General features: G+C 38.2%; 1 protein-coding gene across 3 annotated transcripts in view; it reads right to left on the reverse strand.

Moving 5' to 3' along the window:
• Positions 1-25908, reverse strand: part of FXR1 (FMR1 autosomal homolog 1) — a 59165-nt gene that overhangs the window by 32211 nt on the left and 1046 nt on the right. The gene's annotated exons all lie outside the window — the stretch shown is intronic.

The following is a 25908-nucleotide window of genomic DNA, read 5'->3' on the forward strand; positions in this document are numbered from 1 at the left end:
AAAAGCCAAACCGAACCAGATCAGGCATTTTTCACAATAATGGCAAGGGACAAGAAGCCTTAAGCAAACAAGGAACTTTCAAAGGACCGAAACTAAAAAGCTTCTGCAAGGGCAAAAATCAATAAAACTAAGAAAAGAAGTGAAACTGATGGGGGGGGGGGGTTAGTGGCACTGAAATCTATGCAACACATTTTATGTAAGATTCTGACATTTACTATGTATAAGATGATTAAGAATCTTTCCCTAGTGAGGCAAAAGATAGGAACAGTTTTCCAGTCTTTTGGGGAAACAAAATTGCACAAGACAACTACTGACAACCACATGAAAGACTATTCTAACTACCAGGAATAAGAACCCACTCTCAGGTTCCAGTGTATTCCCAGTAAAATGGCAGGGATGACAAAGGATGAGAATACTTAATGTTGGAGAGTTGTATGGAAAAGATTGGCAACAGGTCAGTCAATACACATTTATTAAGCCTCTATGTGCCAAGCACTGTGTTAAGCCTAGAGGATACAAATAAGACAGTCCCTGCCCTCAAAGAGCTTACAATATAATGGGGGTTTAGAGAAGGTATCAGCACAGGATCTTGGTGTCATCTAGTCCAAGGGGGCAGCTAGTGGAAGATGAAAGGAGGGAAAAAAATCCCTGGTACACCATACCAACGCACTCACAATGAGTGGAGCTGTGAAATGTTTAAATCATTCTGGAAATCCATACCCTTTGACTAATAATGCTAGTTACTTATCCCAAGAAGATGAATACAAAAATTTTATAGCAGTACTTTTAGTAGTAATAAAGAGCTCGTAACAAAGTAATGGTCCATTCACTTGGTGAACGGCTAAAAATTTTTGGTATACAAATATAAAGGAATATTACTATCCTCTAAGAAATCATTAAAATGAATACAAGGATAAGAAAGGAAAATGGTGGAATGGGAAAAAAAATTCTATATCAAACTTCTCAATAAGGGCTTGGTATTGAAGAAATATAGGCAAATTATGTATACCTAAATGACCATACACCATTACCCAACAGATAAGTAGTCCAAAGATATGAAATACTGCAAAAATCAGTGAGAAATGTAATGCAAAAAAAAAAGTCAATAAAATTACAAAAATTTTCCATGGCTATCATATTTTAATTATCCTTGATCTAATACAGTTCACTGAACTTAAGATTTCTGCATTTTTCTCTTCAAAGTCTTCTATTCAAAAGAAGCCAAACTCCTCAGTCCATCATTCAACAAACACCTCCAAATTCTGACTTCAACTGCTAGACTTTCTCTCTCCTAACCACTACCCCTACATGAAATTATTCTACCATCAAACTGAACTACTTGGTGTTTCCCAAATGTAATATGCCATTTTTTATATCCCTGGCTAGGTTCTCTCTTTTCTCCAACGTGTTCTTGTTCTAGCACCCCTATCTTTGTCCACAATACTACTACTGATCCATAATTCAAGGTTGAACAAATGCTCCTTAAAAAAAAACACAACACGATGTAGTACCTTCTTATCTTGCTTACTGTTCTTTCACATTATAGTTGGAAGTCATGGTCCTGTCCCCACTAGACTAAATTTCTCACAGCCAGGCCTGCTGTTAACTATCATTTAAGTATCCCTCACAGATAGTAAGAGGACAGGTTTAAGATGAAAAGACATGATCTACTCACCTGATCCAGCAAGCATTTATCTAATCTCTACTATGTGTCATGAACTAGGGAAAAACAAGACTGGAACTCAGGTCCTCTTGACTCCCTGGTCGGTGCTCTATCCACTGCGCCACTTAGCTGCCCCTGGAGTGTTTTCTGAAATGTTTCCTAAAATACCAATTCAATGTGCTTGTCTTTCTGTTGAATATGTAACATACTATAAGTACTAAGAAATTGAGGGGGGGGGGAGGACCCACAAGGTAAACTGGGGGAGTCAGAAAAGGTCTCCTGTAAAAGATTTAACCTGAATACTGAAGGTAACAGGGACTGAAATCACATTCTGAGAGGAAGGCCTGAGAAGGGAGATGGAATGTCAGTTCAGACAGACCAAAGGACCTGGAAAGGTAGGTTGAAGCCTGGATTGTGAACAGGCTATTTAAATTCCAGGATCCCATCTCTGTGTGTGGATAAAGGGAAGTGTGCTTTAGAATATCATTGGCAGCTTAGTTTGTAGGAAATGGAGATGGAAGACACTTGAGGCAAGGCAATGAATTAGGAGACTTAATGCAATAATTCATGAAAAAGGTAAGATAGGCCTGAACTAGAGGAAGAGCTTGATTATAAAGATGAGGAAGCCAAAAAAAAAAAAAAAAAGGCCCAGCTAAGTTATTACAATTACACAACTTGGTCTACTCAACAACCAACTCTATAAAGCATTTAGCACGGTTCATAGGACATGGTAGGCATTTAATAAAAATGCTTGTTCCCCAACCCCAGTCATCAAATCACAGAACAGATTTAGAGCTGGAAGGCACTGCAAGGAGTCACCTAAAACCATTTCTACAAAGTAGAGGTGGGACTAAGGTAAGAAGAGATGTTAAATTACTTCTAAGTCACATAGGAGTAGCAGAAATGGAATTTAAACCCAAGCTTACTTAGGAAGTAGTCAAGTTTAAATTTGAACCCAGGTCAAGTTCTTCCTTAAAGATTTGTGACTCTACAGAAATGGTAAAAGAAGCAGTGGAGATCAATGACTGCCAAAGGAAAGTCTAAAGAGAGGAGGAAACAGTAACCCAAAGTAAACAACCACTTTTAATTTAAAAGGATAGGGAAAGGAAGAGAGAGAACCCAGCAGTCATCAAAACCTTTGAGTATTGGGTTTTTGGGTCTTTTGTCTTTCTAGATAAGGGAAATCAGAAACTATGGGTTTCATGATACTGAAGAATTGGAAATAAAGTTGATGTCCAACCACTGGGGAAAGACTGCACAAAGTGTGGAAATGACTGTAATGGAATATTAACTGTGCTGGAAGAAATGACACTTCTTAGCCTGTAATTCAAGGCCTCCTGCACAAATTAATAATGACATGCCTTTCCATCTAGTCCAATCTCCCTCGACAAGTCTTTCAGCTTTCATAATAAGTCTTTGCAAGACATTTTCTATTTGAAAATCTATTGCCACTCTTCAAAGACCTGGTTAAATATATCCCTCAAAAAACTTCTCTAGATTCTACTCAGACCTTACCAACAAGACTTTTCCATTTCCTCTGAATGTGGCAACTTTCTTGTAATACTTCGCATTATCTACCTCATTACAATTCTTGGTCTACCTATCTGAAAATGTTTCTTGAAAGTATTAGCTACAAACTACATTATTTAAGAATCCATTTTATTATGGGACTACCCAAATTTCTTCCCTCCCCCGCAACTCTGGAACTACTCATTTGAATGTAAGATCCTCAAAAATCTGTGCTTGCACTCACAATATAAATGGCATCAACTTTTAAATAGAAATGGATTAGCAACATCTCTCATAAAGTTCCATTTTTTTTCTAATTGAGAAAGGGGTTTTGCAATGAAACCAGGTCTCTTTAAGTAAGTCAGCATGGCAAACATGGTAGGGGTCATTTTAAATACTTAAAATAAAAAACTTTTTGGGCACTATATGGAAGGTATGTATCATTTATAAACAAACAGTTGAGACTTGACATGGCAAAACAACGAACCAGAGAAGTCACACAAACTAGGTTCTGTGACTAGGCAAGAAGTCATTTGGTTTCCTGGACTGTTGATAACAAACCTGCTCTTTGGGAAGTTACTTTTCATTTTTGTCTTTGCATCTCTAAACCTAGCAGCAGCACAGGATCTGGTACTCAGTCAATGCTTACTAACTGGGTCACATGATACCTAATTTTTTTTCTAGGCCTAAAATTGATATTAATGACAGGCAGTCACATTCCATGAAAACCTGCTTATCAATGACTTAATGCCCTGTCAAGAAATAAACACCTGACTTCTCAAAGCTTTTTTACCTTTTGGACTTCCCTTGGTTTCTGCCTTAGGGTTTCGTGGAAAGACTCGGGAGCAAAGGAAAAAGGAAGCTTTTAAAAGCTAGTTTATAATTCTTCCTAAGCCCCCACAGCTATAACACAAACATATTTCAAATCATACACAGTCCTTCCAAGAGCAGGATTAAGGAGTCCAAGTTCCCCAACATTCTTCAAGTCCTAAAAAGTATTTCTTGTTGGGGGGGCAGGGTATTAGACAAAGAATGAGGAAAAATGAGGAGAAAAAGATGTGCTAGCTTCTGCAGCACATATATTAAATTAAAATGACACAATTTTGCTTAAAGTTAAACGTTGGTTTTGTTTGAGTTTTGAATTGGTCCAACTGTTTTTGGAAAATAATTGAGGAAAGTGATTGAAATTGCTCCTGAACTTTTGTCCCTGTGCACACCATAAAGAAGTAAAAGGCAGTGAAAAGAAGCTCATAAAAAGCAATATACATATAGGGGAAAGAGACAGGGCTGAACCTGTGATTTTACTGGTATAGTGAATTCATGGGTGAGGAAACCAAACTCCTACCAAGGCAGGTAGCAGATACTTACTGGAGTAATCATGGTCTTCATTGTAACTGCATGTTCAGAGAGCTTTAAGATATGCAAAGTGCTTTACCTTTAGCTCATTTTATTTTCACAACAACCCTGTAAGGTAGTTGCTATTATTATCCCTAATTTTACAGATGAGAAAATCAAAGAGAGGGTGAAGGTGACAAGAGCAAGGGAGGAAAGAGGTAAAGGACAGATTAAAACTGAGGGAGATAAGATCCAGTTGCAATCAAAGAAGAGACACAGTCTGATTCAAAGTCCTTGAGTAAAGGTTGATGACTTAAGAAAGGGTCAGACAGGTCAAGTATATGTTATAGAAGGAATTTTTTTCCAGGTTATAGATTGGATCAGGTGTCTGATAATTATCTAATTATAAAATCGAGACCTGGAAGGGGGACATTCATCTATTCAAGCCCTTTCATTTCAGAAATGGACAAAGTGAGGCTCCAGAGAAAAGCAACTTGCCCCAAATCTCAAAAGCAAAAATTAAACTGAATGCCTAGATCTGAACCCAGGCCTTCCGAAAACAAATCCAGTGCTTTCTTAATCCCACATAACCCTGTCCTTTGTATTTGTGAGAGGAAAGACAAGAGGAAAGGAGAGAAACAGTCTTAATTCTAGACAAAATTCTAGAGCTGTAATCAAAGGGATAGTTAGTTAACACCTAGATAGAGAAGCAGTGATCACAAAGACTCAGAATGGCTTTAACAGGTAGGGTGTCAGATTAATCTCATTTGGCGGATCAAGAGAATGCCATAGATTTGGTGTGCATAAATTTTAGCAGAGCATTTGACTGATTGTTTTTCTTTTGGAAAAGATGCAGTGATATAGGCTGGATAATTTCAGTTAGGTGGGTTTGGAACTAGTTTAGTGGTTAGACCAGAGTTCTTCTGGTCCAATGCTCTCACATTTTATAGTCAAGAAACTGATGCTCAGGTAGGTGACATGCTCAAGGCCCAACTAGCAGCAAATGGCAGATCTGGGATTTAATAAGCCCATGTCATGACTCCAAATTCAGTGTTCTTTTCTAATCAAATCATTCAATAAATCTGATGTCACTTTGATAATGAAATCTCCACCAGGGATCTTTGCTCAGTTCCGTGTTGTTCCAAGTTAGTTTTTTTTTTAAAGCAATGATTTCAATAAAAGCTTGGACATGACAAAATCAGTAAAGATTGTTAATGTAGTAAGCTCTAAGAAGAGCTTGATAAGCTAGGGCACTGGGCCAAATCCATCAAGGTGTAGTTCAAACAAAGACAAGCACCCAAGTCTTACATTTGGGTTAAAAAAAAATCTTCACAAATATAATCAACATAAGGAAAGCCACTCCTAGACAACAACTTGTGCAATCCCGCCTCCCCACCCCTCCACACACAAAAAGAAACCACCAGGTGAATTCTAGGGCAAGCAAGTTACCCAATCAACAACTGAGATGATGGTCTAAAAAAGCCGAACTGATCTGATTTGAAGGCTGTTGCATTCAAAATAACAGTGTTAAAAGCAGTCCTGGTCACACCATATGAGGAATATCATGTTCAATTGTCAATACCACATTTTAGGAAAGACACTGACAGGCTGAGGGGAAATAAAGAAAATGATGACCAAGATGGGAAAGAGACAATCAGCTGAATGAATTAAGTCATTTTATCCTCTAGAATACTTGAAAGGACAGATTAGCTGTATAATCTGACAAAACAGAATTTAGAAAAAGTTATCACAAAATTTAGTGAGCTTCAAGAGATATTATATGTCTCTTCCCTTCAAGCCAAGGCTTTATTTATTGGCCACTCGAGTGTCTTGTAAGACATTCTTGGCCTTGGTGTTGGGAAGGTGTAGGTTCAAGTTCTGCCTAAGACAAGATAGCTATATGACTATGGACAAGTCACTTAAACACTTCTCAGGGCAGCACAGAATATTCAGACTATAGTCTCCAGAAAAGTGTTAAACTGAAAATGTATTGCTCAAGAAAGTTCCTCACCTAGAGTGCCCTATGAAGAGGAAATCATAGGTCTGGTTTAAAAAATAAAAGTATTGACAACCGGTATTTATGATGTTCCTATGTGATACTTTCCTGATCTAGCTGAATAGGTTTGTCTCTACCTCTGCTTCTTTTTATTACCTAAGAAGATGCGTTATATTACAATGGTATATTGTATACCACATTTTTACATAGTTTTAGGTCTCAGAAGATGATGATGCGATAAGGTGTAGCCAAGTCAGTCTGTAGCCCTACTAGACTGTGAAAGCATGGACCTCTAATGTATCTCCCCTGGCTATTTTCATGTGCATTACAAACTTTTTTTTTTTGAGGTAACTGGGGTTAAGTGACTTGCCCAGAGTCATACAGCTAGTGAGTCTTATGTGTCTAAGGCCAGATTTGAACTCAGGTCCTCCTGACTCTTGGGCCAGTGCTCCAACCACTGCGCGACCTAGCCACCCCCAAATTTTTTTTTTTTGGTATTACAAACTTTTGATGAAGATAACTATATTGAAACATATCACACCTAAGAGCATGTTGTCATAACAATGATTTTCTTAACCTGGGAGGGAGGGGTCTGTGAGATTTGAAAAAGCAGTATTTTTCCAGCCTAGGTGAGGTGTAAGGGAGAAAGAGAGGTCTGGGGGCAGGAGTCCATGGAAAGGAGCATGTCAATGTAGGAAGACGCTATACAGTGGAGCAAAAAGAGGTCCTCAGATGCAGCATTAAGGTGCATGACCTTACGGAGGGTCCAGGACCAAGCCAACTGGCAGTTCTGTCCCTCACTACCTAGTTCCAGGTCAGAGAGCTAGGAAAGACTGAAGAGGTGGCCTGCATCTAGGAGTGGAGTTCCAGAGCAAGGGGCAAGTTCGGAAGCGAGCACGTGTGTGACCGACTCCATGAGTGGAGAGTAGCCTCAGTTCCAACTTCCAGCTCAGTCTGTAGCCTGTGGTAGAATAACCATGGCAGGAATTCCAGACCAAAGGAAAGCCTACAAAGCTTACTAAATGTCTAATGACTAGCTCGACTGCGGTCTACTAGAACATCCAACAACGTAAGTCCACAAGCTTCTTGCTCAAAACCCAAAGGGCAGTGATCAGATCAGACTATAATGGATCACAAAGTTTGCAGTCCCAAGCGCCAGCTGCCCCGAGAGCCTGGAATAACAAAACATGTACTACTGTCCGTCCTATCCAATCCCCATTCCACATCAGGTGTGAACCACCTCACCTCACAAAAACATCCAAAAGTAATTGTCTTGCTAGATATGAATCTTCATTGTAAAGTAATAAAAATTATAGAGAAAAACATTTAACCCAAAGCATTAAATACACTTAAGCTGCTATTATAAGTTTGGGTAGTACTAATCAGCCCCGAGGACACAGGACTACAACCCAAATGATAAAATTTTATTTTCTGAACTTCCAAAAAAATGAAGGCCATAACCTTGCTTATTCTGACTCAACAAAGTATGTAAAGAGGACCATCTGAGCAGGATTTCTCTTATCACTATGATTTTATTTGCAGTTGAGAAGTTCAGGAGCAAAGAAAGCAAATGTCTCTTTTGAAATCAAGTGATGAAAGAATTATCTAATAAGAAGGAGTAGTCAACTAGGCCAAAAGTGGCTGAGGCAGAGAGAGGGTGAGGTCTGAAAAAGGCTACTGGAGGTCAGGGGAAGAATTCTTAACCAAACAAGGGAAAAGAATCACAAAGGATAATGTAGATATTATTGTTAAATGAAATTACAAAGCTTTTCTGGGGGTGGGGAAGAGGAGTAAGAAACAGGTGATGAGAGGTCAGAAGGATCTTTTCAAATACACTGTTGGTGGAGTCATGTGTTATCACAAATATTCCGGAAAACAATCGGTAATTATGTTTTAAAAAGTGCCTAAAACATGCAAACTTTTATCATCCCACTCCTGGACACATAACCCAAGTAGGCCAAAAACAGAAAGGCCTAATCTATATCAAAAACATTCAAAGCAGCAATTTCGTGGCAGCAAAAAAAAGTTTAAAGTAGGTATCCATTCAGAATGGAGTATTTTTAAATTGTTTTTACACATAACTGGGGGGAAAATAAAATATTAATTAAGAAAAAGAATGGAATATTACTTGGGCAAATATGAAGAATTCAGAAAAGCAAGAGAAAGATGATAAAAACTGATACAGACTCAAGTAGGCATTAACAGGAAAACAAATCACACAATGACTACAGCAATATAAAAGTGAAGAACAATAAAATGACATGGTGATTATAAAAACCAAGTTTAACTCTAAAAGAGTTGTCATTCATGTTGGTTTTTCTGAACCAACTTCTTCCTTTTTGAATCTTTGCTCCCTATGTATGGAAAAGGGGAAGAACATTCAGAAAAGAATGTGATGCCAACAAGACTCTGGTTAAAAAAAGTAATAAAAATAAAGGTAATTTGAGAATAGCTGATTTGAAGGTCACAGGTGAACAGTTTTAGTAGCATGCTAGGAGATACTCCTCAGTCAAGGGTTACATAAGGAGAGTAGTGCCTACTAAGGTAATGATGGTATCAGGGGAAGTTATTTTTTTCCACCAACAAATTTAGCAATGAAGAGGAGAAAGAGAAGGAATAGTAGTTTAGATGGGCTAAAAAGCTACGTCTGGAGTGATATGACTTTGTTTCTATAGAAAGAAAGAAGGAAACAAGAATTTATTAAGTACGTACTCTGCACCAGAAACTGTTCAAATGCTTTATGAATATTTAATTTGATCTTCACATCAACCCTGGGCGTCAGGTGCTGTTTTACTATCCCCATCTCACAGCTGAGGTAAGGTCTCATTGGGTCCTTGAGATCTATTCACTGAGCCCCCCCCCCCCAGCTGCCTCTAAACAAAGGTCTTGGAGGCTAGAGGATATTCCAATAAGGAAGCCTCAGTGATTAGAGGATAGGAGGAAAACTGAAAAAGTTTAAGGAAGAAACTAAGGAAGCTCATGTCTGATGGCCTCATTCTTCTCAGTAAAAAATGGAGAGACCCAGGATAACTAAAGGTTCCACATTTTCTCCAGTGAGGCTCAGCAGCCCTCAAGCAGAAGCTGAGAAATCAGATAATAGATAATGGATAATTTAGGGGATAACAGATTCACAGGTCAGGAGGGTTTGAGGAACGGAGGAAACAAGAAAAAAAACACACCAGATGGCCTAAATCTTCTTAGTGAAGGACAAAGTTAGATCGGTTATCTGCCGGTCAAGGGATTCTAGAATAAGCAACCAGTGAAACATTTATTAAAGAGGTACACTAGACCTTCAAAGCTATATATAAAAGCAAGCAAAAGCCTATGTGGAGGAGATGGAGTGAGAGAAAGTGATTGTTCAAGGAATCAACAGCCCAACAGAGGTAAAGCCTACAGGTTTAGTTAGGATTAGTGAATGAACTGGAGAGACAGATATATGTAGCTGTGGTGAAAAAGAAGAATGCCCAAGTACTAGAAATCTTGCTCTTAGTTAAGTGTGGCAAAATTGGTGTGGGGTGATGGAAGTTTAAAAGCCAAAAATTGAGGTCGAAGCTGTTAAGCTTATCAATATGACTACTAAAATTCCAAATCAACATTATCATTATCTCCCAACACCTCCACCCTCCCTCTGTTCCTGGAGCAAGAGTTTATTTTACTAGCCTTTCTTCGTATCCCCAGCACCTAGCTCCTGGCAAGGCACACAGTAGGTGCTTAATACTAGACTGACCAAAAATGGGGGAATCGGTTTCATTTCAAAAATTTTCCAAGTTACTTTCTGCAAGATAACGGGTACACAAAAACAAAATAAAAACAAACCCAGGCCTTCAGAAAGTTAGCATTTGACTGGAGGGTTGAAACATGCATACAAAGATAAATAAGGCAATCTGAAAGAGAGCCCACCAGAGAGGAAGAAACTGGGAGTGTGACAAGTTCAGATGTGATGGGATGACAAGTTCAGACCTTTACGCAGCACAGGAATTCTAAAAGGAAGAAATGAGAAGGAAGTTGATAGTGGATAGAAAACAGCTCCAGGGAAAAGAGAGACTGATACCTCCAGCAAGAGTTCTGGACAATATGCAGGTAATTTGTTTTGCTTAACTATACTTATTTGTTATGAGAGGGGGAAGAAGGGAGAATAAGTAGAAAGTAATACCTTAATAAAAAAAAAATCTCCCCCCTTCCCACTACCAACCAGTTCTGAGGAACTACTAATAATAGCTTGACTGAAACAGTTCGTATAGGAGGAATGTAAAATAAGGCAGGCCAGAGCCAAAAAAATGACAGCCTTAAAATAGTCTGTATAAAGAGGCAGCTAGCAGTACAGTGGATAAAGCACTGGGCCTGGAAAAGACCTGAGTTCAAATACAGCTACAGACACTAGCAAGGCTGGGTGGGTTGGTGACCAACAGAAGTGAAGGTGTGATATGAGCCAGAGAAACTAACTAGGAGGCATCCCTAAATATAGAATGGTCTTGATTTCCTTAGTTAAGATGAAGTTACCTGCTGAAAAAGTGTGGGGTGGTGGTGTTGGCTCTGGGGCTAAATTAGAAAAGTAGCTGCAAGAGGGTTCCATAGTAACCAATTAGGGAAAAATAAAAGGATTGCCACAGAGCTGATATGGATATCGAAGAAAGATTAGATAGCAAATTTGTTTGGAGTGGGACCAGGGGACAGTTTTAAGTTTCCCCCCAAAGCTGCAAAAGCTAGCAGGGGTGCATTCAGGGTTGAGGAAGGAATACATCAAAGTTGTGAAAGATGGCAGTGGGTAGTAGAAAAACTGTAGGGTCAGTCTATGAAAGTTGAAAAGTGAGTCTAAGGTTCCGTGAGGTAAGGAATTCCACAAGATATTATGGAAGTGAAGATATTTTTAAAAGTGAGGATACAGTATGATGGATAGATGGGAGGTTATGGTAAAGAAAATTATCTTTAAGAGAAGGTAGGCAGATGGGAGATAGATGAAAATACAAGAGTAAAGTTTGGGTAGAGAGAAAACTACAAGCAAGCTTAAACTCATCAAGTTTGAAAGTTTATCAGGCAACAAAAGTAGAAGGCACCATACAACCTTTGACAGAAGAAAGATCAATGGAGGATGATAGTAAGTGAAATACCTCCGGAAGGACTGAGGGTAAGGAGTATCCTCACTGTTCCCAACCCTGAGAGTTGGAGAAAGTGATGAGTGGCAGTCAAGGGAAGATTGGTTCCAGGAATGTGGTGACCTGGGACTGGGCATGGGTAGGAAGTCCAATTTTCTCTTAAAGGGAAGAGGTAGAAATAACACTAGTTGAAGATATATACATCACAAGAAGCCGCTAGATGGCGCAGTGGATAGAGCACCGGTCCTGAAGTCAGGAGGACGTGAATTCAAATCTGTCCTCAGACCAAACACTCGACTAGCTGTGTGACCCTGAGCAAGTCACTTAACCCCAATTGCCTACAAAACAAAACAAAACAAAAAAAAAAGAAAAAAAAATATATATACACATCATAGTAATCCTGTTTCCATTGACTTATTGTGGCACTCTCCCAAATAAGCAGGGACTACACCTGTACCGGTTCATTTAAAAAAAAAAAATCCAAAAAAAAAAAAAAAAATCAGAAATTTTTTTTGTAACTATAGTTTTTCTCAGTTTCTGAAAACAGTCTCCCAAAATTTGTAGGAGTCCATCACCAGAAAGTTCCATCCAAGTTGTGATATAGTGGAAGTATCTAAATCTACCATGAGTAGTAGCGGGTAGAGTACCCACACCTATGAAATCACAGATCCCTTAAGTATTCAAGAAAAAGCAGACAAAAACTAAAGAAGTAAAGAAATTCAAAATTATTATAAAACATGCAATTATCATAGCTAAGTCATAAAGGAAATGAACAGTTAGCTCTGATCTAGACAAGTGATTGGAGTCAAACATCAACAGACAATGATCAAACACCTACTAATTGTCTGGTACCTGGAGATAACAAAGATGTAGGAACAGTCTGGCCTCAAAGAGTTTTACATTCTATAGGAAAGACAAAATTCTATGTAAAATAGCTACAGAATAGGAAGCAATTTGGGGAAGGGTATCAGAAAAGGCGATTAAATAGATCACTCAAAGAAACTAGGGATTCTAAGAGGCATGGATGAGGAGCGAACCAGAGCAGACAAAGGCATGGGTTAAGGAAGACGAAGTGTTATGTGAGGAAGAGCAAGAAGCCTTAATGTGTGCTTAAACACGTACACGTCTGGGAATGTAAATTCAGGTTAGAATTACATGACCAGGAGTTTGTATCTGATTCTGGAGAGCATTCCTTTAACTTACTACATTGGCCTATTTGCCATTCTCAGACATATAGAACACAGTGAAAAAAGAGTATTTCAATAATACCACTACTCCTACCTCCACATTGAAGCATTCTTGCATGACTAGGATAAAAACATTACAAAGAATAAAAAGGATTCCCACCCCACTTCCTTGGGCTCCAAAAGGTGGGAATGGTCCACTCATTCTGTAAAGCAGTTTTGGAACCATGCCCCATGGTTTAAAATCATGGGTACCTTTTGACTCGGCCATACCACTACTGGGGTATACCCCAAATAGTTAAAAAAAAAAAAAAAAATGAAAAAGTGGCTCTTTTAGTGGTGGCAAAGAATTGAATCCTAAGGGAGAGCTCATGACTTTTGGAATGACTCAACAAATTATGATGTGACTATAATGGTATACTATTGTATTACAAGAAACAAGTGACAGTTTCAGACAAATTGGGAAGATTTATATGACTTGATGCAGAGTGAAGCGAGTAGAAGCAGGAGAACAATTTATACAATAACAGCATGGTAAAGGCAAAACTCTGAAAGATTTAACAAGTGCAATGCAGTGACCAACTTCAATATTCCAGAAGACTCCTGATGAAACATGCTACCCACTCTCTGGAGAAGTAATGGATTTGAAGATGAAGAATAAGCCATACAGTTTGGGCACATAGCTAGGGAGGGAATTTGTTTTGCTTAACTATGCTTATGAGTTTCTTTTGCCCCTCCCCAAATGCAAGGGAGGTAGGGACAGAAAATAGATTTGTTAGTTATAAAAATTAAGGAAACCTGGCTGTTATTTTCTTCAATGAACTCTTAATTAGCATTAGGAGGAAATATCTATACTAGGCCAACAAAAGATGTCAGCAATCACTTGAGGGGTATAACTATAACTTGTATTCTTGGCCCTTCTTTTGGTAAGGATAATTTTTGACATCCTTGTCTATAGTATTGCCACTTCATGAAAATGTTCAAAAGACCTTCCAATAGGAATAATCACAGATTTAAACTAAAATTTGAGCTCACTGAATATTAACTTCTTTAAACACAACTTTTATTTTCCCTTAAGATACAAGGTAGATTATCCAAAGGAAGCACATAGGACACTGAGGAAAAACTACTCCTTTATTCTATATCCAAAAATCTAAAAGAACACAAGCTTGCAAATGAAATTCATTCTGTCACACTAGAGTCAAAGCAATAGAGAGCTTTTCCTTAAAATGCTAAGTAGCTTCTACCTCAAACCAAGAGCCAGCATCATTTGTAATGAGGATAAACCAGAGACCTTTCCAGTAGGATCAGGCTGCTAAAGCAAGGATTTCCAACACTAATGGAAAAATCACTATTTGCTACAGTGCTAGAAATGTAGACTACAGCAACACAAAAGAAAGTGAAGGAATAAGAACAGGCAAACAAACAAAAAGATTACTTTTTGCAGATGATATAGTTGACTCAGAGAACCCTAACTTAAACAAATAAACCTGAAGCATTAACTTCAGCAAAGTTGCAGGATACAAAATAAACCCATATTAATCAGCATTTCTATACATTATCCAAAAAAATCCAACAGGAAGAGATGGAGAAATTCTATTTTAAAAATGTGTGTGTGTATTATGTGTGCATGGGAGGGGAGCACACAAGGAGATGGACGGACTGTGATGGAGACAGACTCTACGTGGACTCCCAAAGACACCCATAGGAAATATATGAACTAAATTACAAAGCATTCTCTATATACAGAACTAAATAAATGGAGAAATATTAATTGCTCATAGGTAGGCTGAACCAATATTTTCTTCAAAAAATGACAATAGTACCTAAATTACTTTATTTACTCATTGCTAATATCCCACAATTACTTTATGAAACTAGAGAAAAATAACAATTCATCTCCAGGGATGAAAAGGCCAAGAATATTAAGGGAATTAATATAGTAAGAAGACACGATCATCAAAACAACTTTGTATTGGTTAGGAAAGATTGGTCAGTAGAACACATATTGTACACAATATACAGAAGCAAACAATTACAGTACCCTGGTGTCTGATAAACCCAAAGATCCCACCTATCCAGGCAAGAACTCACTTGCAACTAGGTATACCCTTTGACCCAGTGATATTGTAGGAGGTCTACATTCCAAGGAGATCAAAGAGGAAAAGGACTCCCACACAAAAATATTTGCAGCAGCTCTTCTTATGGAAAAGAACTGAAGAAACTGAGGGAAAGCCCAGTAATTGGGGACATGGCAAAAACAAATTATGGTATATGAATGAGACACTGTGAGAAGTGAGAAGGACGGTTTCAGAAAAACCTGGGAGGACTTGTATGAAATGATGCCAAGTGAAGTCAGCAGAACCAGGAGAACAATTTACAAAGCAACAGCAACATTACAAAGATAATCAACCTGGAGAAATGCAGTAACTCAACCAATACAATGACCCACCACAATTACAAAGGACTCATTATGAAACATGCTACCCACCTCCAGAGACAGAGGAAGAATGAACTCAGTGTAGACTGAAACCTTTTCCCTCCTTGGGAGAAGGGGGAATGACCCATTTGGAAATTTGTTTTGCTGTACTCCACATTTATAATGAGTTTTATTTTTCTTGCTGTGTTGGGAGGGAGAAAATTCAGAATTGAAAATAAAATTGAATTTTAAAAATTGAAGCAATTAAGTTAAAAGTTGGATGATAAGCTTCCAACTCCAGAATCAATAAAATAGTTGCCTTAATTTAAATATTACAAGATCTAATGTTTAAAAATATCCTTTGGCATATACTACATTACTTTTAATCCTAATATTAGAGAATGAACAGTAATATTTTAAATTTTAGAAAATACTCCATTGTGATTCAAAATCAAAATTATCTCAACAATTCTTTGGCGCTGTAAGTAAAATCTTATATCTGATAAAAGGACATTGAAAATGAAAAGCTGTTTAAAATGAGTTGCCCATAAACATCAAAATTATCTTTGTGGCAAAGTTTTACAAACTCCTTAAGGAAAAAACACTATCTTGTCCATGTATTAATAGCACTACATTTCATACAACTTAATCTAACACGGTAATATATACCTATGGCTAATCATTTATTAAATAGCTACTATGTGTCACCCAGATACTGACCTAAGTGCTGGGGATTCAACAAAAGTGAAAGTCCCTGTGCCCCACTCAAGGAGGGCATACCATAAGGGCAAACAAAGGAAATGATACAAAACAGCTATGGAAAATCATGAAAAGCCCCCAGTGATGGCTGAAAGAAACAATGATTTCATGTACCTATCTGTAAATTAACTACCACATAACTACTTATTCAGTAAAGATTAGGCAAACCAGTCATTCAGTCATCAGTCAACAAGCATTTACTAATAAGGTCTAAGTTTCAGGTAGACATTCATTAAAGTTCTGGGGATTCCAAAAAGTCTAATAACATTCCCTGCCCTCACAGAGTCCACAGTCTAATAAGGGAGACAACAAATGAACTGTATACAAACAGGATATGTACAGCATAAATTGGAGGTAATCTCAAAGGGAAAGCACTAGTAATTAAGGCGCATCGAAAAAGGCTTCTTGCAGCTGAAATTTAGTTGAGATTTGAAGAAAGCTGTAGAAAGCATTCCAGGCATAAGGGACAGCAGAGAGTTGGGCGGTATCTAGGGTAAGAAAACAAATCCCTTGAGACTAAGGTATAAGACTGAAAAGGTAGAAGGGAGCCAGGTTTTAAAAGTCAAACAGAGGATTATATATTTGATCCTGGAGATAACTAGGAGCCATAGGAGTTTAATGGGGTGTGGGGGGGGGGGGGAGTACTGTCAGATATACAATTTTAGGAAGATCACTGTGGCAAACTGAGTGTAAAATAAATTGTAGTGAGGAGAGACAACTCAGGAAGACCAACCAGGAGGCTATTAGACTGATTCAGGTTTGAGGTAAGGGACTGTACCAGAGTGGTAAACATTGTGGGAAAGTACAAACAAGACTTGACATACAGCCAATCTAGCCAACAGCTAAACTGCAAGCCTAAGTCACCAGGAGAATGGTGGTACCCTAAACAGTAGTAGGGAAGTTTGAAAGTTTGGAAAAGAAGAGGACTTGGGGGGGAGAGGGGGAAGAGAAGACAATTAATTCAGTCTTGGACATGCTGAATTTTAAATGTCTACAGGACTATTTGTTCAGAAAAACCGGAAAGCAGTCTTGCAGAAAGAACCTAGGTGCATATATAGACCAACACCTCACACCATATACCAAGATATATGCTCCAAATGGGTGACATGAAAAGGGACACCCTAAACAGAATTAGAGGAAATAAGAAATTACCTGTTAGATCTATGGATAGGAAAACAGTTTATAACCCAACGAGAGAATTCACAAAGGTAAAATGGGCAATTTTGATCACATAAAATTAAGAATGTTTTGCACAAAAGCCAATTTGGCTAAAATTGGAAGAGAAACAGGCAAAAATCTGCAGTAAGTTACTCTGATGAAGGTGTCATTCTAAGATACATAGATAGATGTCTCTGTATATATCTATCATGTATAGATATCTATGTAATAAATATCTACAAATATACCTTGCTATCTGGAACTGAGTCAAATTTCTAAGAATAAGAGCCATTCTCCCAAATGGGGATATCAAAAATATGAACAGTAAGTTTTCAGAGGAAGAAATTCAGGCTACCCAAAGCCATTAAAAAAAAAAAACAAACAAACAAACAGTACTCTAAAACATTAATAGAGAAATGCAAATTAAAAATAATTAAGTTCTCCCATGTGACTAAGCTAACAAGAAAAGAAAAATGACACGTTAGAAGGACTGTGGGGGCAGCTAGGTGGTGCAGTGGATAGAGCGCCAGCCCTGAATTCAAATCTGGCCTCAGACCAAACACTTGACACTTACTAGCTGTGTGACCCTGGGCAAGTCACTTAATCCCAATTGCTCCCCCCCCCCCAAAAAAAGGGCTGTGGCAAAATAGGTACATGAATGCACTATAGGTATGGCTGTCAGCTGGTCTGGACATTCTGGAGAACAAATTATCTACACCCATCATTAATTTTTAAATTTATTTATTTTTAATTTTCAACAATCACTTCCAAAAGCTTGAGTTTTAAATTTTCTCCCTCTCCCTCCCCATGATGGCGTGAAATCTGATATAAGCTCTACATGTATTCCTATTAAACATATTTTCACATTAGTCATGTTGTAGAGAAGAACCCGTAAGAGGAACCACAAGAAAGAAGAAACAAAACAAAACAGAAGAAAAATAAAGTGCAAACAGTATGCTTCGATCTACATTCAAACTCCATAGTTCTTTCTCTGGATGTGGATAGCATTTTCCATCACGAGACTTTTGGAGATGTCTCAGATCCTTGCATTGCTGAGAAGAGTTAAGTCTATCAAAGTTAGTCATTGCACAATGTGACTTGTGTACAATGTTCTCCTGGTTCTGCTCACTTCACTCAGCATCAGTCCATACAAGTCTTTCCAGGTTTTTCTGAAGTCAGCCTGTTCATCTTTTCTTACAGCACAATAGTATTCCATTACATTCATACACCACAACTTGTTCAGCCATTCCCCAACTGATGGGCATCCCCTCAATTTCCAATTCTTTGCCACCACAGAAAGAGCTGCTATAAATACATTTTTGTACATGTGAGTCCCTTTCCCACTTTTATGATCTCTTTGGGACACAGCCCTAGGAGTGCTATTACTGGGTCAAAGGGTATGTACATTTTATAGTCCTTTGGGCATAGTTCCAAATTGCTCTCCAAAATGGTTGGATCAGTTCACAACTCCACCAACAATGCATTAATATTCCAATTTCCCCACATCTTCTCCAACATTTATCATTTTCCTGTTTGTCATGTTAGCCAATCTGATAGGTGTGATGTGGTACCTCAGAGTTGTTTTGATTTGCATTTCTCTAATCAGTAATGATTTAGAGCATTTTTCCATATGATTATAGTTTTAATTTCTTCATCTGAAAACTGCCTGTTCATATCCTTTGACCATTTATCAATTGGGGAATGGCTTATATTCTTATAAATTTGACTTAGTTGGGGCAGCGAGGTGGTACAGTTGATGGAACACCAGCCCTGAAGCCAGGAGGACCTGAGTTCAAATCTGGCCTCAGACCAAACACTTCACACTTACTACCTGTGTGACCCTGGGCAAGTCACTTAACCCCAACTGCCTAAAAATAAAAAACACAAAACAAACCAAAAAAATTTTTTTTTGACTTAGTTCTCTATATATTTTAGAATTGAAGCCCTTATCAGAGACACTGGTTGTAAAAATTCTTTCCCAGTTTTCTGCTTCCCTCCTAATCTTGGTTGCATTGGCCTTGTGCAAAAACTCGTCAATTTAATGTAATCAAAATTATCCATTTTTTGCCCATCATTATTAAAACATGCAATAAGCATCTTTTGACCCAGCCATACCACCACCAGGTCTACATCCTAAAGAGATCAAAGAAAAAAAGGGAACACACATAGAAAAATATCTGTTAACAGCTCTTTGTGTGGGTGGCAAAGAAATGGACCCATCAACTGGGGATAAGCTCACTAAAGTAATGGTATGTGATTTAATATAACATAATTATGCTGTAAGGAATCGGAAACAGAACCAATTCCAGAGAAACCTATGAATACAGAGTATTCATCATATTTACCATACACAGAACAAAAACTAGCAAACCAATTTATACAATAATATTAATAAAATAAAACTGTGGAAGATTTAAGAATGCTCATCAATACAGCAACCAGAAGACTCAAGCAACAACTGAATATCATCACACAGCTAAGATTGGACCTGGAAAACCAATGATTGCAGAGGCTAAGGATTATTGAAGGGATCTCTGCTAGAGTAGACAGATGGAAACTAGTGTGCACATGGGGGGTGGAGGGGGATGGGGAAGGGGCAGTCTCGGGAAGGAAAACTGTGCCACTGACACCTCCACCTCTTCCTGTGTGACCGAGTAAAGGAGGAAATCAGAGGGTGAAGGAATGTGAGTATAGAGAAATGAGGAGGGGTAAAGAAGAAGGCAAGGTTCTCAGCTGATAGGAGGCAGGGGGAGCCATGGAAGGTTTGAGGGAGAAAAAAAAAAACCTTAGAAAAACTGCTATCACTAAAAGGGATAGTGAATGGATACCAAGATGCGAAAGCATTACCTTGCTGTAAGGAAGGCCCAGTTGAGATTATTTAACAAATTTGTTGTGGACTCAGTAAGTAGCATGTGAGTAGAAAAGCAGTGGATAGAAGTAATCCAAAACTGAGAACCATAGACAAAATTTTCTATCCGGTTTCCTGACAGAATGGTGAGACTCAGAGTGCAGACTGAGACTTATATATTTTGTAGATATAGCCAATGTAGGAATTTATTTTGTGTGATGATACATTTTTGTTACAAGGGCTTTGTTTTTCTTTTTTTTTTTTAATGGGGAAAGGCATTTTAGTCACCTGGAAAATTTTTTTAATTTTGTAAGTATCTACAGGATATCTAATTGGAGGAAGTTGAGAGATATAGGTTGTATAAAGAGATCTGAGTATCATCAGCCTAGATGATAACTGAACCCATGGGAGCTGATGAGATTACAAAGTTAAATAACATAGAAAAAAAGGACAAGGACACACTCATAGGGGAACCACAGGAATGACCTGAATAAAGATTCTGCAAAGGTGACTTAAGAAGTTGGTCAGACAGGTAGGACAACCAGGGGTATCTGATAACTAAAAAACCTAGGAAAGAAAGTATCCAGGAAAAGATGTCAAAGAACAGCATCAAAGCTTGTAGAGAAGACAAGAAGGATGAAAATTGAGAAAATGTCATTACAATGGCGCTTAAATGATTAATAATCCTGGAGAGAGCTTTTTCAGTTGGGAGGCACTAATTATAGATGGCCTTCAAAGAACTCAGCCACAAAGAAAAATGAGTTAGCAAGGATGTGTGGATGGATAGATGGATAAAATAAGGATTTTATGAGGATGGGAGGCTTGAGGAGGGATGAAAAAAGGTTGGGAAAAAAATGCTCTGTTGAGTAGAATAATTAGTGGATTAGGGAGGTGTAAAAAAGGATTGCCTCAGTCATTAAAGGCCCAGCTGAGGTTATATAACATAAATTTGTAGTAAACTCAGTCAGCACCTCCTAATCCTCCAAATTTATTGTGCTGACTAGCTACAACTGGAAAGTAAAATTTTGGGGGATAGGAACTGTCTTTATTTTTTTGTGTCCCCACAAGAATCCAACAGGTGCAGCAATTTACTCCTTCCCTAAACCCCAACTTACTCACAACCAAACCAGGAAGCCTTGCCAACACAAGAGGTACATTCCCTCTTTCCTTCCCTTCACTCTATCCTTAGACCCAGGCTGACTAGATCCCATGGGGACAATCAACTTGGATGAGGCAAATCACCAACTATTCCTTCTAGTAAGATGGAGAACTTCAAGGTTTTAACATCTCCCCCTGCATCTACCCTCCCCTCCAAGGTCCTCGAGTCATTACCAAACTCCCTGCCTGCCGAGCTTCCATGCTTATCAGACAGATCCCTGGCACCATCATCTGATCTAGAGATGTAACCTAAGGACCTGCTGGGCCTTGCCGCCCAGCCCCCCAGTCCCCCCCCAACTGCCCAACTTTCTTTTTATGTTGTTTCTCCCAATTAGACCGTAACTTCCTAGAGAGCAGGGAGTTATCTAGTTCTTTTTCAATTTGTTATCACCAGCCCTTAGCATATCTTAAAATAACAGATGCTTAATGGTTTATCCCTTCATTGACATACGGTCGGTACTAAGTAAAATGGCCATTATTCTGGCCCTTTACAAGGTAATTATCAATGTCTCTATTAACATAAGAGTAAGAAGAACAGAATCCTTTATCTGAAACTCAATTGCCAGAGATAGAAATAACATTAGAAGTACAGAGATATATTTCAGGATATCAAAAGTAAAGCCATGGCACCAAAATATCATTAAATATTAAACAAACACAAAATGCACTGGAGGAAAATTATTATTTTAGAAATGGTCAATTTTTGTTTTACTTGACCATACTTATGTCATAAGGGCGAATTCTATGGAGGTAAGTAGATGTCACACTGGTGAACTGACTAAAAAAACCAAACCATAAACAAATCATTCATAATGGAGAAAATACAGCACACAGATATGCAGTGTAATAACTAGTCATATCGTTAAGTATTCAGGGCCTCAGTTTACTCACTTCTAAAATGTGGCCAATAATTCTTAAACTTAATTGTTTTATCAGATCAAATGAGATCATCAGTTCTTTGTAAATCATATAGTATGATACCATCTAGTGATCAGACTGGAAAGGAGAAGAGGCAGGCCCATCCTTCTGGTACCTATTTGTAAAGTGAACAGTGACTGGCTATGAAATATAAAACTCCAACTCTTATTTATTAGGGCAGGAAGCAGTAGGAAGGAAAATGGTGACCCCTCAACAAAAGGAATGAAATGGACAGAGGGTGGGGTGGGGATCCCCCACCCCCCAACTGATGCCACTCAGCTATAACAGCTAAAGTTAAAAATTAATCTTTAACACTTTTTTAAACAATGATTTTTAAACGCAAAAAATTTCCTTATATAAATTTTTCACTCCCAGAATTTATTTATCAAGTCATCACTGTACAATTCCATTCACGTCAGCTTGACCTTAGGTGAAGCAGTTATTTATTCTTTAAAATATGTAGTATTTACCTCCCAAAAGAAGAAATCATCTATATTTTTTGTTCATGGATCGATCCCCTTTGGCAGTCTGCTGAGGACTATAGACCCCCTTCTTGAAATGTTTTTAAATTCATAAAAATGCATAGAAATACAAAGAAAACCAATTCATTATGTTGAAAGTTATCAATTAAAAAAATTTTTTTTTAACACAAATGTGTATGATCCTTTGTGAAGTTCTACTCTAGAGTGATTACAAAGTGGAGAGGAAAGCCCTGATAAACACATGACCAGCCTCAATAGGAACTTTTCTCCTTCTTCAGTTAGTTTCACAGTAAAAATGGTCATCTTAAAATTTGCAAATACATACTCCATAACTACATTTGCAAGGTTCATTACCGTGCATAAAAGACTTTAAATAACTCATTTGATCCCTACAACAATCTTGTTAAGTACATATAAATTTAAGTACATAAAGTGGTACTGCCTATCCCTATTTTACAGATGAGAAAACTGAGGCTCAGAAAAGACAGCTACTAAGTAAGTATCCGGAGGAAAGACAAATTTTAGTACTTAAAACAACTTCATTGAGGACTTATTTAAAAGGCAGTATTTACATTTCAAACTAAACTGCAACTAACAAGTTTTTACTTAAAAAGATCATCAATCTTTTGAGTCTCTAAATTACAAATCTTAACCATCTGGTTTCAATTTTTGTACCATAAACACATCTATTAAAATCATTTCATAAGGCAATTAAAAATGCAAATCTTCCTTTAGGATGACTACCTGTAAGACTCAGATTGGTGTACAACATTAATTACTGGTTAACTGTTCTCTCCTTTGTGATGGGTACACGAACAAATATTGATGAGAGTTTAGTGATAGCTCCTAAATACAATACCTGAAAGGTACTCAATTTAAAAATTAGCACTTACTCTTTTTATGGTCAAAAGCTACATTTAAGTAGTCTGGGGCCTCAATCTGTAAAATTAATACTTGCACTACCTACCTTACAGGTAGGTGGTGAGAAATTAAAATACTAGGAATAAAAGGTAAAACAAATAGACTAATGTATTTATTTTACACTTTAATTTCTTAGATTTTGATGGTACATTCAAGTGGGGCATTATGTACTGGAAAAAGCACAGAAGACTTTAGGTTAAATACTGCCTCTCTCGCCTTAAGTCACAAAGGTTTCACAGCATTTCAAAAATACTTTTTTTATTGCCTATTTCTTGGACAGTTAGGAACAAAATGTTTTGTCAACTATAAAATGTAATGAAAAATTTATAAATGACATGACTAGGGAACCTAAATTTAATGCTGCTTCAATGGCTTAGCAAAAGCATTAAGGTGGGTATACAGCATTTGTTAATACCTACATCTTCCTCCATTATGCCTAATTTTTGATAGCGAATATACTAAAGGTAATGAATACAAACAAAACTTTAAAAAATACATAATCTTTACTATACCAGCTATCTAGGCTGTCATAATGAACTGCACTGCTAGTTCAATTCTTTTTTTAAATTTTCTGAATGGTATACTAAGCTATAATTTAACATTTTAAAACTAATTTTTACTAATTAATCATGTATTCTGGATTTCTGATCTCAATGACAAATTATAGCTATAATCCCAAGTCTTTCTATGTATAAATATATGTGCATGTACTTGTATATATATGGGGCGGGGAGAGAAACCAAATGGAGCTAATTAACAAGGAGGGCTTCAAATTTCATGCTACCAACCTGGCATTTTCCTTAGAAAGGACACCACGGAAACTTTTCCCTACATAAGCACAAGTATAGTATGACCTAACTTTCAACCTCTCCCTAAGCAAAATGTATCCTCTAGCAATGTTAAAAACCCTCAAAGCTAATAAAAGGACACTTTAAGAATTTTTCTTTTTTAAATTATCAGGGTTAAGTTCTATGATTATTTCCTAGTGTTTCTCCAGATGTTAAGAATAGTGAGTGATATTCAGGGCTATATTATCCCCCTCACACTTAACCTTAGTTTTAAAAACCCCTCTCTCCTTACAGCCCAGTCAGGTAGTGTAGTGTAGTGTCGTAGTATCATTCCCATTTTACAGACAAGTAAAACGAAATAAAGTGAGATCAACAGACCACGCTCTGATTTACGGAAGAGCTAGAGTCGGGATTTCTAGTCCAGTATTCTTTCTACTACAGATTGCTGAACCTTAAATGTTCGAATCACATTTGTTCTGGTGCATTTCCCATATTTTAAAGGGTTGCAGTCCGAAAAATAAATGAGACTATGGACAAAGGATTTTCATCTGTATTTTCTTCTTCCATTTTCCCTCATGCTTAATAATTGGTCTTTAGTCCTCTCCAGTTTTTAACCAATTTTGTGAAAATATGAAAGTTTCATCTCTCCTGAAATATTTTACAGCGGCTTCTTAAAAAGATGTTCCCTACCTGCAAATTAAGAGCCCTAAAAACAACTTAGGAAACCACCTCGGGGAAATAACTGTTAAGGGCAAATATAAACACTGTATTTTTCTTTCCAGCTGCCACAACAAATTAATGAAATGTACTTAAGTTAAAGGAAATATAGTCCCCTTCTCCACTGCCCACGTGGTGCTCTCAAGATGCAGTTAAATGTCTGGGAAAAAATGCACACTATCGTTTCCTATAGAAAACAGAGTACTTCCTAGATCCACTTAGAAAACACTGCACTTTCACAGTTAAAATACTTAAGTACATGTGATATTTCATTTAAACAGAAAAATAATTCAAAACCCTAGCCACGAAAGTTTTGACTGATAAGGAAAATCGAGACCCTTCGATTACAAGTTTGGTTCTCTCCACTCTTTAAGTGAATTAACTCCTCGCTTTGTAAACACCGACTCCACGCCCCCGGGCACGGGCACTCCACCGCTAAGGTCACAAAGCCTACAGAATTAAGCGGGAGCCTCTAATGCTTCGCAATTTCCCTCGTTCCGTGACCCCGGCTGGACCCGGCCGTGCCCCGGATCCGTACAAAGCTTTCCAAGACACAAAGGCCCGAAGAGAAGAGCCCTGGGCCTCGAGGCTCCAGCCAGGCGTGCCCGCCGGCCACGATCCCGGGGCCCCGGCTCCAGCCTCGCCTACCACGGGGATGAGAATCCCAAGCCCGGAACGCCGAGGCTCCCGGAGGCCCGAGCCAGGATCTCGTCTCATCAAGACCCGCCCCCGAAAAGAGGGGGACGGGCGGGGGGAGCGGCGGAGGGCAGGCCAAGCAGGCCCCTGCACGGCCGGGCCCGCACGGCCGGACAGCGGAGGCCTCCACAAAAATAGCCCGGACTCTCAAACATCTGAGACCTGGCTTAGGCCGGATGACGGACGGGCGACAGCTGGGGGGAGGGGAAGAGCTGGGGTTGGGGGGGTTTGTATCGCTCTTGTAATACCCCGGCCTATTAGTAT

The sequence above is a fragment of the Vombatus ursinus genome, unplaced genomic scaffold (assembly GCF_900497805.2).
Source record: "Vombatus ursinus unplaced genomic scaffold, bare-nosed wombat genome assembly UNPS02014810.1, whole genome shotgun sequence".
In the NCBI taxonomy this organism is placed as follows: domain Eukaryota; kingdom Metazoa; phylum Chordata; class Mammalia; order Diprotodontia; family Vombatidae; genus Vombatus; species Vombatus ursinus.